Here is a 17,498-nt window from a genome sequence, read left to right on the forward strand (position 1 = left end):
GAGTCCTGGCAGCCTGGGGAGCCAATGAGAGTTTTGGCAGCCTGGTGCGGGGGAGGAAACGGAAGGAAACAGCCTGGGCAGTTCTGCTGGGGAAATGCTCAGTTTTTGAGCAGGGCCTTGTGTAGTGTTGTGGAGATACCAGATTGTTCTGGAAAGTCTTTCCTTCCTCTTTGTTTCCTGTGCCACTCAGGACGTGTGTGTGTGTGTGTGTGTGTGTGTGTGTGTGTGTGTACTTGATTGTATGAACATTCTTCAGTAAGAAACTTAAAAGTGCAGGGCATCTGGGTGGAGCAGTTGGCTGAACGTCCCGACTCTTGTTTTGTTTTTGTTTTTTTAAATTATTTTTGTTAACATATAATGTATTATTTGCCCCAGGGGTACAGGTCTGTGAATCATCAGGTGTACACACTTCACAGCACTCACCATAGCCCATACCCTCCCCAGTGAAGACATTTCTTAAGCTCCTGTGTTAGATGGTTTTGGTGGGAAAGACAGCCCAACCCAGACTGCACTCTCGGGTGCTGCCTGCGTGGAGCATCATGGTAACACGGCCAGTGGGAGGAGCGCAGCTGAGTTCTTGGGATTTCTCTTCCCTCTTAGCAGCGGGAAGAGAAACAGTTTCAGGTGAGAGATGAGGATGGTGGCGGAAAAGTTCATTTCCCCAGTAGTTGCGGATTCCGAGCAAAATGGCAAAGCCCTCTCCAGTTTGGAGGAATAACACTCTGGAAACGTTTGGGAATAGATGGAGCCTCTTGATTAGTAAACGTAATTGGGACACAAAAGCACAGAGAACTCTGGGGTCTCTCTTACTCCTCATGCTAGTCAGGTAGCAAAGCGTCACTTCTTGGGGGGTCGAATACTGAAACAACAGCTTCCGGTCAGAAAGCATTCTCACGGGTTTCCCGATTGTGCCCGCGTGAGGGGAGGGATGTCACAAAGGCTGCTTGGGCAGGGGAGAGATACCTGCGGTGACTCCAGCTTTTGGGCTGGGCTTGGGCATTGTCTTAATGGTTTTCCAGGAGGGCAGTAACACAGTTTGAGAACCCCACTCATCACACAGCTTCTTTGACCAAACCACAAAACCACCTCTGCTCAGCACTGAGGCTCAACAGTGCACACACGCTTGCGCGCAAACACCTTTGCCTAAAGTGCTGTCAGCAGATAGCCTGTGGTCCTACTTCCGATGCTGGTCCTGCCGGGTGGTAATCAGAAGCTAATGACAGACTATTGCATGTTCGTTAACCACGTATCAGATGCCATACTTTATCAGCGTTATCCCATTAACCCTTTATATCCTCGCCAGGCAGCAGCTTTGAATGTCCCTCCCTTACAGACAAGGAAACAAGCTCAGAGAAAGTACGTGATTGGCCTCAGTGCACGAAGCTAGCAAGGCTCCGAGTGGAGATCTGAAGTCAGGTCTCTTACCACTCCACCAGGTTCTGATGGAAGACACATGAGAGGGTGTGAAGGGCTAGACCTCACAAGGAGCCTCCTGGGCGGCCCTGCTGGTTAGTCTGCCCCAAGAGATGCTCATCTAGACGAGCTGCCATTGCTCCTGCCCTAGAGACATAAAATTCCAGAGCTGCGGGAGGAGGAGATGAGGCTGCTGTCTGTTCTGGGTTGTATTCTTGACATCGTCTTGTCTCCTGCCGGTCACTCCCTGCCTGCCTACCTGGAGGGGTGGGGATGAGCAGAATGAGCTTCCGTCACAAGTGACAGCAGATTTGCTCATTTTCACTCACTCACCCAACCACTCGCTCGCAGACTCACGAAATACCCCTTTTCTTCCTGTGTGTGGTGCACGGTGACCAAAGCCTGGGAGCACTGTGGGGGAATTGTACAGACTGGAGTGGACGTGCGTTACTCAAGGAGCCGATCTGAAGACTCCCTCCTCATGGTCTGAGGGGGACAACGCCAACCCCAAGAAAGGGATGAGAGTATTAGATGAGGGAATATATAAGAAAGTACTTCAACAGTTCTGAAGTGCTAAAGAAATAAAAACCATGGCTGTCATTTACATCCTGATGGGTTACCAAGATGCGACCTTGTCTCAGCTCCCAGGATGCCGGCCAAGGATCAGCACCTCGGGTCTTTTCTGGTGGCCTACGTTAGCACTCCTGAAATTCAAACCCAAACCGTATTTGAGTTTCTACTGTGCCCAAAGGCGCAATCTTACTCAGTCTGAAAGTGCACCGAATGAGGAATCATTGCCCAGGACCCAGTTTGCAAAAATGGCAACATTTTCTATATATTCATTATGTACCAAGGACACCTTTCCAAGCATAGCCCTTCCTCTGCCATTTTAAGACCACTTTATTCTTTCTAACAGTTACATAGTATTTCATTATGTAATTCAAAATCGTGTGTTTACTTGGTCCCTATTCACTGGCATGGGTATTGCTTCTAAGTGTCCCCGTGGCAAACAGTGCTTTAATGAAAATCTTCGTACACGACACCGTGGATTTGTGTCCATGTTTCTGTAAGATGAAAGTGAGATAGTGAGTTGGAGGGAATTTATGTTTTATATTTTGTTAGATACTGTCAAATTGTCTTCCAAAAATGTTGTACCAATTTATACTCTCTTGCACTGTATGTGTGAGTCCATATTCCTGCCAACACAGGATATTATCAATCTGTAAAAACATTTGACAAACTTATGGACAGAATTTATATTTCATTATTCACTTTGTGTTCCTTTGTTACTAAGACTGTTTTTTGGCTTTGATATTCTGGAAATTGCTGCTATGTCTTTTAGCTATTTTTCTGTGGATTGTTGGTATTTTTCTTCACTAAATTGTAGGAGGTCTTTATATCTTTTGGATGCTAAGATTTGTTTATTGAATTTATGACAAGGGAATGCCTTTCTGTGGTGTTGAGTAAATTTCCTTACACTCATGTCGATGGATATTAATCTCCCCTTCCCTGAGGAGCTCTTAGGGTCATAAAATTCCCTTCTTCTTTTGGCATGCCAGATACAGGATCCTGGCACTGATTTCTACCCTATGGAATGATGTCACAGGAATATTGGAAAAAGCATAAACTTTAGACACAGGTAATGTGATACTGAGTATTGATTCTCTTGCTTGCCAGCTGGGTGACTTTGAGAGAGTTGCTTGAGCTCTCTGAACTTCTGCTTCCTGTTTTAAGATGGGATAGCTGCCTTCTTTGAGTACCTTATCTACCCCCACAGACTGAAGATGTTTAGAAGTCCCTCTTCCAGGAGATCTGTGGCGTGTAAAGAAGGCCAGACCTTTTGGCAGTTAAGTCATAGAGACCAGGGAGTTCTGGGAACCCTGAACAGGGCTTGTGTGGCTAACCTGCCAAATTAGGTCTTTTATGTTTTTTAATTGAGAACTGATTAATGCAAAAGAAAACTTATGGGTTTTTGATGAATTTTGATGACTACATACATTTATGTGGTTCCCACCCAAAATAAGATATGTAAAACTCCCATCCCCCTCAGTGAGTTCTCTGTATGCTTTGTGGTCTTGACAACTTTCTGATTTCTATCACAATGTGTTCGTTTTCCCTGTATTTGGGATTTCATATAAGTGGAATCATGTCATATCTATGGATTTGTGCCTGGCTCTTTTCACTCAACATACTTTGAGAATCATTCATGCTATTTCATATGTCAGTAGATTGGTCCTTGCAGTCACGGAGTAGCACTCCATTACAGGGAGATGCCCAATTTATTTATCCCCTCTCCTGATGATGGACATTTGGGTTGTTTCCAGTTTGGGCTACTGTGAGTAAGGATGCTATGAACATTCTCATACAAGTCTTTTGGTGGACATATGTTTTCATTTCTTTTGCGCACCAGAGTGGCAGTTTGAGCCAAGTGTATGTTTAGCTACATGAAAAACTTCCAAACAGGTTTTCCAAAGTAGTTGCACCGATTTTGGAATCCCACAAGCAATATGAGAGCGTCCCAGGTGGTGTTTTGAGCCTTTTTGACTTTAGCCCTTCTAGTGGGTGTGACATGGTGTCTCACTGCAGTTTGGCAAGTTGGAAGTAATGTCTTAATTTTCAGTGGTGAGCTCCCTGTCCGTATCTGTGTACCTCTCCCTCTTTCCATGTATGTGGGTTCTCCTGCGAGATTTGAAATTCCATGAGGGCAGAGATTCTCCCTAATGGACCTTCTCAAATTCTGGACTACACCAAACACAGGAGCAGGGGACAGAGTGGCTACTTGATTTCTCATTGGTTGATTTCTTGCTGCTAAGAAACGCTTGCAGACTGTTCTGTAAGGAGGACAGGTGAGAAGGGCTGTCTTCACCAAATGCTTTCCAAATGCTTGCAACTTGTGTTGGTTCCCTTGAGTTGGTTCCAACTCCCTTGGAGGCAGTCCTCAGATATCTTAGGAGAGACTGGCTCTGGTTTCTATCTCCCCTTTCCTCATTCTCTCTCTCTCTCTCTGACAATGAGGTAATTAGGGCTTCTTGGTACCTGCTGGGTGTGCGTGGCACTTTGATGTGTCAGGGCTGTTCAGGAACAGCAAGTTCAGAGGGCAGAGAAGCAGGTGAGCTGGGATCTCTTACTGTCAGCTTCCCCTTTCTATCGCAGTTGGCCTCCTCCCTGCATTTTAACTCTGATGTTGCGTTGTGTCATGAAAATGGCTGTTTTTTTGGATTTTTAGGGTTTCTTGTCCTTTGACCTGAATATATTCTTACAAAAAATGAAATAAATAAATGAGATTGTCCACAATATGAATTTTTTTCTCCCAAGAATTTGAAGACAGATAGAAATCTACTGATAACCTGGAGATTTTCTGAAGATAATCACAAATTGCATGACCACTTCCTTCACTGTCTGAAGGTTGTATCAGGGAATCCTGTGAAACTCTTTTCTTTGTTAGAAATCAGACTTTTTTCTCCCATGAGAATAGTGGGGGGCCTGGTAGAACAGAGAGAATCTGTCAGGACTCTAGTGCTTGCTTTGGCAAGACCTTGCACGAGGACTTGGGACAAGGTGCTTTCATGGCTTGCTGTTGGAGGAGATCATCAAGAAGAAGACGTGACCACAGGTTGACCAGAGAGCTAGCCCCAGGCTCATGAGCCCCTCCCCTGCCCCTGAATGTACCACCATTCCCACAGTGGGGACCATTTTCAAGGACACAGCCTTGAGAGTAAGGTGTTGTATGGGACCATACGGACTGTATGTGTATAAATGTTTAAGGTTCTTGTGGGCAGATGGGGAGGTCTACTGACTGGGCAGCCACAGGGAATAAGCCTCATGTGTAGGTTCCTTTGTGCATTAGAATCACACCCCCCATGCACCTACAGAGCCTGCCTCTTTCTTTGGTCTCCCTGCCCTCCAGGTACGAGGGGCCGGTTTCAGATTTCATCTGGGGAATCCCTGAGGTTGTGAACCAAGATTTACCTGTCAAACCCCTACCCTGACAGTTGTGAGGGGCTCAGAGATTTGAAAGAAAAAAAAAGTCACACACTGAAGAAAGATGTTAAGGTTTTATGCATCACTGTCTGTCTTTAATTTACTTGGGGTAATGCACATGGAGTATATTATACATAGTCAATACTTCTTGTTTTCCTGTATCTATCCGCAGATACCGATTATGTAACTTCTGTGGTCAGGCTTTATGCCCAGTGCTGCAGAGGTGTCTGTGAACCAGACAAACCCTGTGCCTGGCTTTGCCAAAAGAAGTCAGCTAGTGCGGCCATGGCCAGCAGGCAAGCCATCACAGTGTCCAGGGAGCGGGTGATGGGGGGTGGGGGCGGATGCTGGCCACAGCTGGTGAGTTCCTCACTCAGAGTTTGGGGTCAGGACAGGCTTCCCAGAATAAACCTCGTCTACCCTGCAGGGAGTGCACGAGACCTATTTAGGCAAAGGGACAAGAGGATCACTGTTTGAGCCAGAGGAGCAACGGGCATGAAAATTTACAGATGGGAGAGAGGGGTTGCTCCAGGTCCTGACATTTATGATGGCGGGGACATGGGGGTTGGGGGATCGTGGTGGGGATGGCGCTATGGCTGAAGGGGGAGGCCAAGGCACGCGGGCCCTTCTAAGTCATCTTAGGAGCAATAGAAACCTATTGTGTGGTTTTAAACAGAGCAAGAAGATAATCAGACTTGTTTTCGAGCAAAGTCTCTTTGGGTTGCTCTGTGGAAGTTGGGAATGCATGAGGCTGGATGCGGGTAGACCCCCTGCAGAGGCTGGGCTGAGAGGGCTGCAGGGGGCTGGGAGGAGGCGATGGCTTGGGGAAATGATTCAGTACTTGAGGTTCTTGCCTGATTTCCCCAGCAAGTAATGTGTTGGCCAGACGATGCAGGAGGACGTGGAAACGTTGGGAATCCAAATGACCTCTTCCAGCCCCCCGTGGAGCCATTGCTAAGCTCAGAATCAGTAATTTAGAACTGAGCGAGACTTGAAATCAGCAAGATGAATTCCAGGGTGCGTCTGACTGTGTGTGGTTTTCTGAGTGTGCGGGCAGCATGCTAATTGCCACGCCCGTGCTTTTCCAAGCCGCTGAAGACCGAAAGAGTTTATCTCTGCGAGAAAAATGTGCCAGTGTTTCGAAACAATCCGTTTTCTCGTTAGTCTGTTGCATCCTAGATCATCTTGCTCAATGTGGAGGGGACAGAGCCCACTCCAGAGAGCCAGCGGGGACACTCCTGGTGTGCCCTACAGCTGCTGATCCTAGGCTCCGAAGGTGGCTGGCGATCACGATGTTTCCTGCTTTTGCTTTGCCAATTATCACATTGTCTGAAGTGTTCCTCTCCTCTCACCAAGGCTGTTGTGTCGTGCTCTCCTTGATGGTTTCCGAGGGTGGGAGCCAGGTGCCCAGTGCACGTCCACAGGCTCATTGCACGGGGACAGCTGGAACGGACTGGCGGCCGGCAGGAGGTTCTGGGAGAACTGGTTTCCCAGGGAAGGAAGAAAGACAGAAGATGGTGACTTTGCCACCTGTAGTTTAATCAAGGGAGTTGGTAGGCTGCGTTTTTGGCACCAAGAGCAGAACCGAGAGACCCTTAAAATCGCCAGACTACATTGTCAGCTGGAACCCCTGGCCATGACCTCTGCCTCCTTCCAGCAGCCATGGTCACAGCCGTATGGAGGAGGGAACCCCCACGCCTGGCCATGAGCATCGCGGCTGGCTTTCTGACCACGACCCATTGCTGAGGTGCCCTCTATGGAGACCTGACCCTCTGGCAGGTCCCTTACCAGGAGGCTGGCCTTGCCCTTCTGCAGCTCTTCTAATGCTGACTCACTGAGTTTTGGTCCTACTTGACTATATTCACCTTCTGGCCACAGAACTTCACTTGTCTCTTTGGAAAACACTTCTCTTCCTCACTTTTGCTTGCCTCTGAGACTTTGGTTGGGATCTGATGTACCCACAGCTGCTGAATTTCATTTTCTGCTGGGTTTATGTCTAACTGACCCTGGAACGTTGACTCTTCCAGTCTGTCCTTGTGTGTGTGTGTGTGTGTGTGTGTGTGTGTGTGTGAGAGAGAGAGAGAGAGAGAGACAGACAGACAGACAGACACACATGCTACATAAAGACAAAATAAGAAGGAAAGCCATTAGAGTTAGTAATACAGATGCTCCCCAGAGTCACTCTGCCTCCTGAAGGTCAGCTGGAATGCACTTGAACCCTTATTCCTCCGGCTTCCAGGCTCTCTGGGGGACTTCTGGATGGAAGCTGTGGAATGAGCTGTTTTCCTTCTTCAGCTCTGCATACCCGTTCCTCCTAACCACCCAGTTTCCTGGCATTGTCTTGGCACCCTGTGTGGCTCCTCTTTCTCCTTCTCATGTAATTCCCTGTTGGATGCCTCCTGGTATGTTCTTGCTCCCAAGAATGCCGTCCCCACAGGGTGGAGAAGGAGCCCGACTTTAATGGAAGCTTCAGAGTTATTAAGGGAATTTCCATTACAACGTTGCAAATCACTCACATCAAAGGAACATATCCTACTGGATTTTAAAAGTCCTTAGGCAAGGCGGTTCAGGAATTTCTCATTGGCCTCTCCTCCTAGACTCCTCTACTTAACTGTGTTCCTTGCTTGAGCCAGCTGCTAGCTAATTCAGTTGCTCTTTGTTTTTCTGTCTTTGGGGGCTTAACCTCTGTTATTGGAGAATCCAATGAGAGTTCTCTGCATGCCGGAGCCTTCCAGGGCTGACTGGAAAGAGCTGTTCATGAAGTGTTCAGGAATTTGGGGCTTACTGGCTACACTAGGAGTCTTTACACCACAGAAATTGGCAAATGTCACAAATCAGTTGCTGGTGTTGTCTGTGTGCTTTTGGGTTTTTCAGGAGAGATAGTGGCAGACCACCATCTCAGAAAGCTTTCCTCATGGAGAAGTGTCCTTTTATTCTCTTCCCACGCTGAAATGGCTGTTTTAAGTTATGATATTTTTCTCTCCATCACACGGGCTGACGTAAACCATGTTTGTGGTTGAGTCTGCTGCCGGGCTTCGTTAAGATCTGTAGAGAACATGCTGGGAGTTTAGATCTGGACATGTTGGGGCTATTGGTGTGAGGACAGCCTGGGTCTGGTTTCTCCCAGTGAAGTCTTCTGTGCAGAGGTCGCGGGGTGCACAATGTTCACGGGGATAGGCTCTTCAAAGGACATCTCTGAAGCACAGAGACTTAGCCACACCCAGTTTCTGTGGGAAAATAGAGGTAAAGGCCAGAAAGGGAGAGATCCATAGAATGAACTCAATTGGAGGCCAGGCTGAAGGACTTTATCCTCATTACCTGGGCCAGTGGAAAACAGGGACAATACTGGCCAAAATGGAATTTACCAAGTGTTTTTTTCTTGTGAATCAGTCCGGGACAGCTTGGGGTGAGAGGTCCCCAGGAATGAAGGAGCTTGTGTGGACAGCTGCAACTCTCCACACCCCTCGCCTTCCTGCCGTCTTAGGCTGTTTCTTCTAGTTGTTCTTCTTCTACCTCAAATGAGATGAACAGAGCTCATGTTTTCTTTTTGCTGGACTCATGCTAAATAATTCACTAGTGTTTCCAAATGAAACTTAATTGTTTCATTTCTTTATGATAAATCACTGAGAAGAAAATCGCTTTAATAGAAAACCCAATTAAAGCCCACTGCCAGTGGCTGCAGGATCCCTTCAGTGGAAGATTAACATTGTTTGGCCTTTGACTCTCACCTAATGGAGGTTAACCACTGCCCTGTGGACTCCAGCATTTGTGAAACGTTGGTCTGGGACTGGAATGAGGTTCTGCGACAGGATGTCACAATCGTGCTGGGGAACGCTGACCTGAGATGTTGAGGTTAGTCTTGTGGTCCCTGGACCAGAGCATCCTCCTCTGAAAAGTGACAGGCTTAGCCTAGTGTCAACGGGTGTGCCAACCCTGGGGGCTCAGGTGGATCAAATTTGTTGAAGTTCAATCTGTGCTTATTTCATGGCCCAGAAATTCAAATTCCTGATACCTATTCTAGAGAAAAACTTATATGCTTATGTATGGCAAGGAGACATGCCTTTTCTTTTCTTTTCTTTTTTTAACATTTATTTTATTATTCATTTTGAGAGGGAGAGAGAGACAAAGAGTGTGAGTGAGGGGAGGGGCAGAAGGAGAGGGAGAAGCAGACTCCCTGCTGATCACGGAGCATGTCTTGGTGGGGCTTGATCTCAGGACCCTGAGATCATGACCTGAGCCGAAACCAAGATTTGGAAGCTTAACTCACTGAGCCACCCAAGTGCCCTAAGACATATCATTTCCAAGCACCTTTCTAACTCTAAGAGAAGGCAGCAAACTGTAGATAGGACAGGCAGACCCATGACTTCCTCTCTGTTAGACTCAGTTTTATCATCTGTAAAATGGAAATAATAATACATGGAGGGTTGTTTTGAGCTTCAGATGAAATAATGCCCATAAATCACCTTGCAAAGTGTCTGACCCATATGTTTTCAACAAACACGGTTTATTGAAAAGTGTTCATTTTAGATTAAATTTTAATTACATAAAAATATATTATCCCTGCAAAAATATTGCAATATTACAGAAAGGCCAAAGTGCCCTTCAAGCTATTCATTCTCTCCAATTTCATTCTTAGCCTCCTATGCCACTATTGGGAGGTAATTACTCCTGTTGCTTGCATGTGTGTGTGTGCATTTGTGTCTTCCTTGGTATTTTGCTGGGCATTGAGATATGTGTGTGTGTGTGTGTGTGTGTGTGTGTGTGCACATATATATATATATATATAATATATGTGTTATAAATATATGTATATATATTTTTCTTTCTTTTTCTTTAGAAAATATATCTGGTATTATTCTGCAGCTCCCCCCGCCCAGTATGTTTTCAAGATTTATCCAGGTTAATAGGTTTGAATGACCTCATTAATTTTAACTATGGCAGAGTCCCGTATTATGTGTGTCTCATATTAATAAAAACCATTTCCCTATTGATGGATATTTGGGTTAATTCTGGTTTTTCTCTTGCACAAGCAGTGTTGGAACAAACACCTTCCTAGCTCACTCGTGCAAGTAGGGGAGCTCTCAGGAATGAGATATGTAGGATCGTAAAGCACATAGATCTTTTAGCTTCAGCCAGATCCGTACACTGAGCAGCAAGGTGGCTATGCCAGCTTAAATAATAACCACAACACATGAGAGAGACCTTTCCCCTAGTTTCTTGTCAAACTTGTCATCACCTTAAATTTTTTTTATAATCTTGGGTGTGAGAAAAGAAAAAGTATATCAGATGCTTTAATGAGCTAATTACCAATGGGTTGAGGACCCTTTCATGTGTTTATTGGCCATTTATATTTCCTTTTCTGGTACTTGCCTGGTTATACATGTTGCCCATTTTTCTACTGCCTTGTTTGACCTTTTTTTTTTTTTTTTTTAATGGATAGGGAATACAAATCCATTGTTCTGTATGTTGCAAATATTTTATCCCAATGTCTGTTTATATTTCGAGTCTGTTTGTGGTGTCTTTTGGTAAACATAAGTGTTAAATTTTGGTGTAACAAAATTTGTCATTCTTGTTTTTTTGGCATCTTAAGGAGAACTTCTGTTGCCCTCAAAGCAACAAAGAGATATTGTCTACTATTTTTTATCACTTTTACAGATACATATTTTATATTTCTGTCTTTAATCCATGTGGAATCTCTATATGAACAAATTTTATTTTGTTTCAAAAGGAAGTCTGGTATTCCCAGTATCACTTGCTCACTGATCTACTCTTTCTTCTTAAAGCGTCACTTTTGTGAAATATTAAATTCCTACCAGTACATGAATCTGTTTTAGTTTTCCACTTTCTTGAAATAATCTATGTATTCCTACACTGCTACCATGTAATTACTGTAATTTTTAATATGTCCTGACACTGGGAGGGCTGGACCCAATTCTGCTCTCTTAGAGAATTATCTTGGCTATTCCAGCCCATTTGCTCTTCCAAACAAATTCTAGGATCAGTTTGAATGTTACGTGAAGATGCTCAGCTGGGCTCTAGTTGGAATCATACCGAACGCATGGATTCCGTTGGGGAGAAGTAGTAACAGGTGGCCAACAATGAGGATGTTGAAGATTGCTCTCCAATTTCCACCAGAGCATTTTCTGGAGCTCCAAACAGGGTGATTGGGACGAACAAAGATAACAGCGATTCCCATGAGCCATCTCCTCTGTTTATTCTTTCTCTCCTTGGAGGAGACTTTTCCCTGGATAAAGTCTCCTTAGAATACAGTGCGGATGAGATCCAAGGAGACCGTTGATTCCGGATATCTCTCGTCATCCGTGTCATCTGTGGGTGATCCTTATGCACTCCGATCCAACACCTGACATGCTCACACATTTCTTGAGGATTGTCTGGGACTCAGGAACCCAGGGGCCATTCCAAGATCTGACCCTATAAGTGAGACCAACTACCCCCACGGGGGCCCTTTGAAAAGTGATGGCTCTCGGGGGAAAGCAGTGGTTCATCTAGTGACTGTTGTTCAAGAATGTATACAATGAACAAACTGCTACTGTGAGTGGAGTAATACTTTTTTTAAAGGTTTATTTGCTTATTTGAGAGAGAGAGAGAGAGAGAGACAGAGCACCCATATGAGTGGGAGGGAGGGCAAAGGAAAAGAGAGAGAGAGAGAGAGAAGGAATCTCAAGCACACTCCGTGCTGGGCAAGGAGCCCAATGCGGGGCTCGATCCCATGACCCTGCAATCATGACCTGAGCTGAAATCAAGAGTTGGATGCTCAACTGACTGAGACACCCAGGTCCCCCTCTTAATTCTTAAATGTGGTTTGATCTTTCACAAAATAGCTATATGCAGATGAGACATGTTACTTCAGCTACAGATAATGCTCGATGTCCACGAGGACCGGAGAACCACTTATTCTGGCTGATAGGGAGCTCCCCTTCTCAGCTGGATTTACTTGAAGACCAAGGCCAATCTCATGTAACCTCATTTCTTGTCACATTCTTTTATACTCCTTGGAAGTTTTCTAACCTAAAACCTATGTTCAAAATTCTCCAAGCCTTTAACCTGTAATATAGTTTATAAGTTCACAAAGTGGTGCATGTTTTCTTCTCCTGTATCTGGGTGAGGGGTACCCAGTATATTAAGAAAAACACATTAGCCTTTTAACAAAATGGACGAACCGTCCACAGGTAAAGCAGCATTCATGTGTACACTGAATGCTGTGGAGAATAAGAACAGCAGCGCCCTCCCCCCCGCCAAGGTTATGGCCAAGAACAAGTGAGCTGGTACATAAAAAGGCATTTGTAAGCCCTAAAACTTTATACAAATGCTGTGTGGCTCAGTAGGAAGCTATACATGAAACAACCATCTTGGTTCCTGCCCTTGAGGCATTTAAAACCAGGCTCTGATCTAGGTGGAACAATTAAGGAGAAATTGCAAGGTACCATGGAAGTAAGCTCCTGCTGATAAGGGGGCTGCTGTAGCGAGGACCAGCTCTGTCCCTGCACAGGGGCAACAAGCCACTGTTCCATCCCCAGCAAAGGTACGGTGCTTCTCTGTGGCAACGGGCCCTGCGGCTTCACCCTCCTCTCCTCCTCCTCTTCTCCCTTTGAAAAACTCTCCCTCCCCTGGAGAACTTCCCAGGCTGAGCCTCCCAGTTACAGGTGGCCTCTCTCTTTTATAGCTCCTTTGCCCCATGACTTTTCCCTCCTCCCGCATGGCACTAACGATTTCGTCCAGAATTCTGTTGGCCATCCTGGGGCCTGGGCTCTGTGGTACTGATGCTGATGAAAACAATGTCGCCAAGAACCCACAGCAGGCTTTCCGTCCTGGCTCCAGGTCAGAGCCCTGTGTTTTCATCACTTCATGCATTATGCTTGCCTTTTGAAGTGCTGAGCGCCTGCTCTCCCTGTTCTTTCATCTGAGAAGGTCCTGGGCTGCTGGAAGGTATTCGCAGATAATTAATTTGTCAGGAGAGGGGAGGCAGGCTTGCCAAATACAGGCAAAAACTCCAAATTCACACCTCATCTAGCAGTTGATTAGTTCTTCAAATGACCATGAATAACATAAAAATGTGTGTGTGGGGGGGAAGTAGTAGGGAAGACCTACAAATGAGGCTTTACTGCCAGGCTGGACACATTCATACTTCCTGTTTCTTTGAGGATGGCAGTTTCCCCTTGTGAACGAGTCCCCGTGCCTCCCACCTCAGTCTGGATCAGGCATTGTGCTGTGTGCCTCCTGAGGTCCTTGTGTGGGCAAAAGGAAAGGTTTGCTCGTTGCTTCTCTTTTTGTTTCATTTTTTTCTTTTCTTTTCTCCTTTCTTTTCTTTTGTCTTTTCTTCCCTCCCCTTTCCCTTTCCCCTTTCCTTTCGCTTCCCTTCCCTTCTGTTCTGTCTTCCTCTCTTTCCTCCTTCCTTCTGTCAGAGAAATCCATGTTTTAAACTGGCTGTAAGTTAAAGTAACACGAGCAAATATTCTAAACTTGACGTTGGGAGACGCGGTCTGATGACAAGAGAGAATATTTGAAATCCGCTGGAAAGCCCAGGCCATTCTGCGGGGATGAGAGAATTCTGTGCAGGTGGACGGACTGTCCCTCCGGGAGTCTGGATGACGGACAGCCGGGAAGTGTCAAGAGTGTAAGGTTTGTGAGCCCTGCGAGTGCGGCTGCCTGCTGATGCTTCCGGAACCAACCCGGCACGTACTGGGCAGTTAGTATCTTCTAGTCTCCCTCACCCTGTGTAAGTCCCCATTGATGTGAATAAGTACTAGGGGGGTTACATTTTGGGAAGTTTCTGATGACTTGTCTTGTAGGCAGTTTTTCATATCTGGGGAAGGGCGTCTCTCCGTGACTACACTTCCAGGACCCCTGGTTTCCTGCAGTAAATGTGCCCGGGAAGTCGGGTAACGTTAATGTTTGCAAATCACATCATGGTTTATCTGCATTAGGAATATTCTTCTGTTAACAGTATCCTAGAGGGATCCTTTCCTTTGGGGGTGGGAGTGAAAACATAAGTTTGGTCAATTCTCATTTTGTCGTCTCACTTACGGTTTTCTTGGTTGTTCAGTCCAACCAGCTTCCCAGGAGAAGCCTGAGCGCTGGGTGTTGTTTTGGCACACGCACAGCATGTCACCTCACAGAGTTCGCTTTGTGTGCGTAAGGGCCCTTGTCTAGTGCCATGCTCAGTCTCGCCGAGTTAGCAGGCGGCACGAGCGGGATTTGAATCCTGGTCTCTCCCTCTGTCTCCTTGCCCAGCGGCCACGGCAGGGTCTGAGGTTGCCACCTCCGCTCTTACGCCGAGCAGTCAGGGACTTTGAGGAGGGTGTCACTTTGGGAAAGTTTCTAAACTTCTCCGAGTTTTGGTCAACTTACCTGTAAAATGAGGATAATAATACCTGCTAATGAGGATAATAATTCTGTCAGCTACTCTTGCTGTCCTTAGTCTTGCTGGTGGTGGAACCAGACTGTTAGCGTATCAGCCTTGACTAGAGGACCCACAGGAACGGGACACATCTCGCTTACCCAGGGACATTTCTGTGGGGCGAGTAGAATGTGCTGCCCGTGATGGAATTACGTTGTGTCATAGAATCAGAGCAAATGTAATAGATTTTCAAATTCATTAAAAACCACTTAGATTTCCCAGTTACCTTCCACCCATCCCCAGAACCAAGGAGATGCCTTTCATCATGTTTACCAGGCTCCAAGGACAAGGCTTCTTAACCTTCGATCTATACCTCGGTTCAGGTTCCGACCCTGCTACTCTGCAGGTGTCCCGAGCTCACCTCCTATTTCCAGCTCTGGGTTTCTCATCCTGAGTGCTCTCCATCTTGGATCATGTTTCACAGTCGTAGTCTAGATTAAACTAGGTTCCTTATTATTTTTTCCATTTGTAATTTAGGGCACTTCTAACATGTGTGCCTCTTCTGAAAATAAAAGGATTTTTGGTAACCTGTATTCTGGTATTCCAGAAAGTAGTAAGTCTTGGAGCAACAGGAAGTGTGCTCTAGCCAGAAATGTTTTATACCTGCTTTCCATGCCAGGGCAGGGGGAGAAACACGTGGATTTTGGACCCTGAAGAAGAGGGTGAAGGAGGAGCTAACCTGCTCAGTGTCTTACTGGAGGAAGATCCCTGGGGATGGAGTGTGGTTTGGAATCTTCTTCATATCCACGACGATGCCTAATATGGCGCCTAATGTGATGTCTGTCCCATAGTAGTTGCTCAATAAATTGTCCCTGAAGGGAGCAGATCAACTGTCCCAAACAAGGAAAGGGGAGCAGAGGACTTAAGTAGCTCTCAGATGTCCCTGGATCCCATCACCCAAACCCTGATATAGGGGATTGCTCCTTAAACTGAAAGGTCCTCTACTTCCCTGCCTTCTCTCTCTCTTTTTTTTAATTCCTCTCCTGTCAAGTGTCACCTACTCTCTGAAGATTTCCCTGATTTTCCCAGGTAGCATTAGTTCCTTCTCGCTCTTTTGTTTCCTTTTCCAAACCATTGACCCGCGAGTCTCCTCAAAACTCCAACAACCACACGTCATGCTCTCTGAACCATAGCTCTGATCTGGCTTTGGACAGACCTGGTCTCAAGTCCTAACTTCAAGATTTAGCAGCTGCGGATTCCCAAGTCACTTCTCCAGATCTTGACTTGTTCATGGGTATGTAACGGCGCTTAACTCATCAGGTTAGCAGAAGGATTTAACACCATCCGTTTTCATCACACCAGAACCTTCAAAATCAGGCATTTGGTGTCTCTTCATTTCTGTAGCACCTACTTCTGTGCTAGGCATTTAAGAGCGTTTCGATAACTTGTGTGTGTGTAAAAAATGGATGGATGTGGTGGTAATAATTGATACATGATAATCACAGACACCCACCCTATGTCTGCCGTACTTCTAAATGCTTTGTGTATATTAACGCATTAACCACACAACTATAGCAATAATGGGTGTCACGAAGTAGAATATTATCTCTTCCCTGAATGCAGAGCTAAAATGGTAGGAATGATGGTGTGTGTGTGTGCATGTGTGTGTGTGTGTGTGTGTGTGTGTGTGTGTGTGTGTATGGGAGAGAATGAGTGAGAGAGAGAGAGAGAAAGAGGATGAGGGTTTGTTACTGCAGATGTCAGGTCTCAATCCACATTGCTAAGTAAGAGAAAACTCTCTCTGTAGCCTTTTATTAATGTTTTCCTTTTGCCTCTGCTGTTTTCTGACCCTGGTCCCTCAGGCTGCTTAGCCACGCTTGTTTTCTCTGAGAGGACCCATGGAGTGAGTGTGTTATCACCGTTTATCTCTCTCGTGTCTCTCCCTTGGTGGCCCGATTGGTGACTGGTGGCTCAATGTGGTAAAGTCACAGTGGTCATGGCTGATCGTGGCAGAAATCAGAGGTGTCCTTTCCACATTGCATGTGTCATAACGCATGCTAGTGCATCTCCAGTGCTTCAGTCTAAAACAAGGCATGGTTTTTGGAGTGTCTTCCACAGAGAGTCTCAGCATCTCTAATAGCAAAGGGAATTGAAGAGCTTAAAGTGGGAATAGAAGTAGGAATGTCTGTGTTCAGCTGGTATCGATTCCGAAGCTTAATGAAGGAAGTCCAAGAAAGAGGACCGGCAACGAGAGTGGAGGACAGCTCGTGCCTCAGGTGTTGAGGCCCTGAAGGAGCAGACGGAGTTCTACTTCTGTGGCTGAGCCCTGGATTACTGTCAGCCATAGTAATTACAGAGGAGCTGCTTAATGCTTCCAAAGAGCAGTTGACAAGTAATTGCACATTACTTGTTGGATGTTACTGGACATTACAACAAGAAGTTGGACAGTAATGCCTGAAAAGTTCTATTTAATTCTTAATTGAGTTTATGCTGTGTTGAACAGGTATGGTATGCCATGCCTCTGAGGTCAGAGTTCTAAAAATCAGCATTTTTTCACAATGACAACACAATATATATTGTATGAACCAAGATCCAATTAGACCAGAAGTCTGGATTTGGCTTGAAGGGTTCAGTGTAACTCTTAGGTATTAGCAATGTAGAGTCCATGACTCCTTAAAGATTAAAGATGGTGTAATGAGTTTTGGCATAGGTAGTAAATTTACATTGGTCTTTCTGAACAGCTCAC

At 45.7% G+C, this 17,498-nt stretch overlaps 1 long non-coding RNA gene across 1 annotated transcript in view; it reads left to right on the forward strand.

Moving 5' to 3' along the window:
- Positions 1-375: 375 nt before the first annotated feature.
- LOC125103054 (uncharacterized) overlaps positions 376-17,498 on the forward strand; it is an 88,554-nt gene continuing 71,431 nt past the window's right edge. The window contains exon 1 of the long non-coding RNA XR_007128274.1: positions 376-542. This is a non-coding gene — a long non-coding RNA (uncharacterized LOC125103054). The remainder of the gene's footprint in view (positions 543-17,498) is intronic.

The sequence above is a fragment of the Lutra lutra genome, chromosome 6 (assembly GCF_902655055.1).
Source record: "Lutra lutra chromosome 6, mLutLut1.2, whole genome shotgun sequence".
Lineage (NCBI taxonomy): Eukaryota > Metazoa > Chordata > Mammalia > Carnivora > Mustelidae > Lutra > Lutra lutra.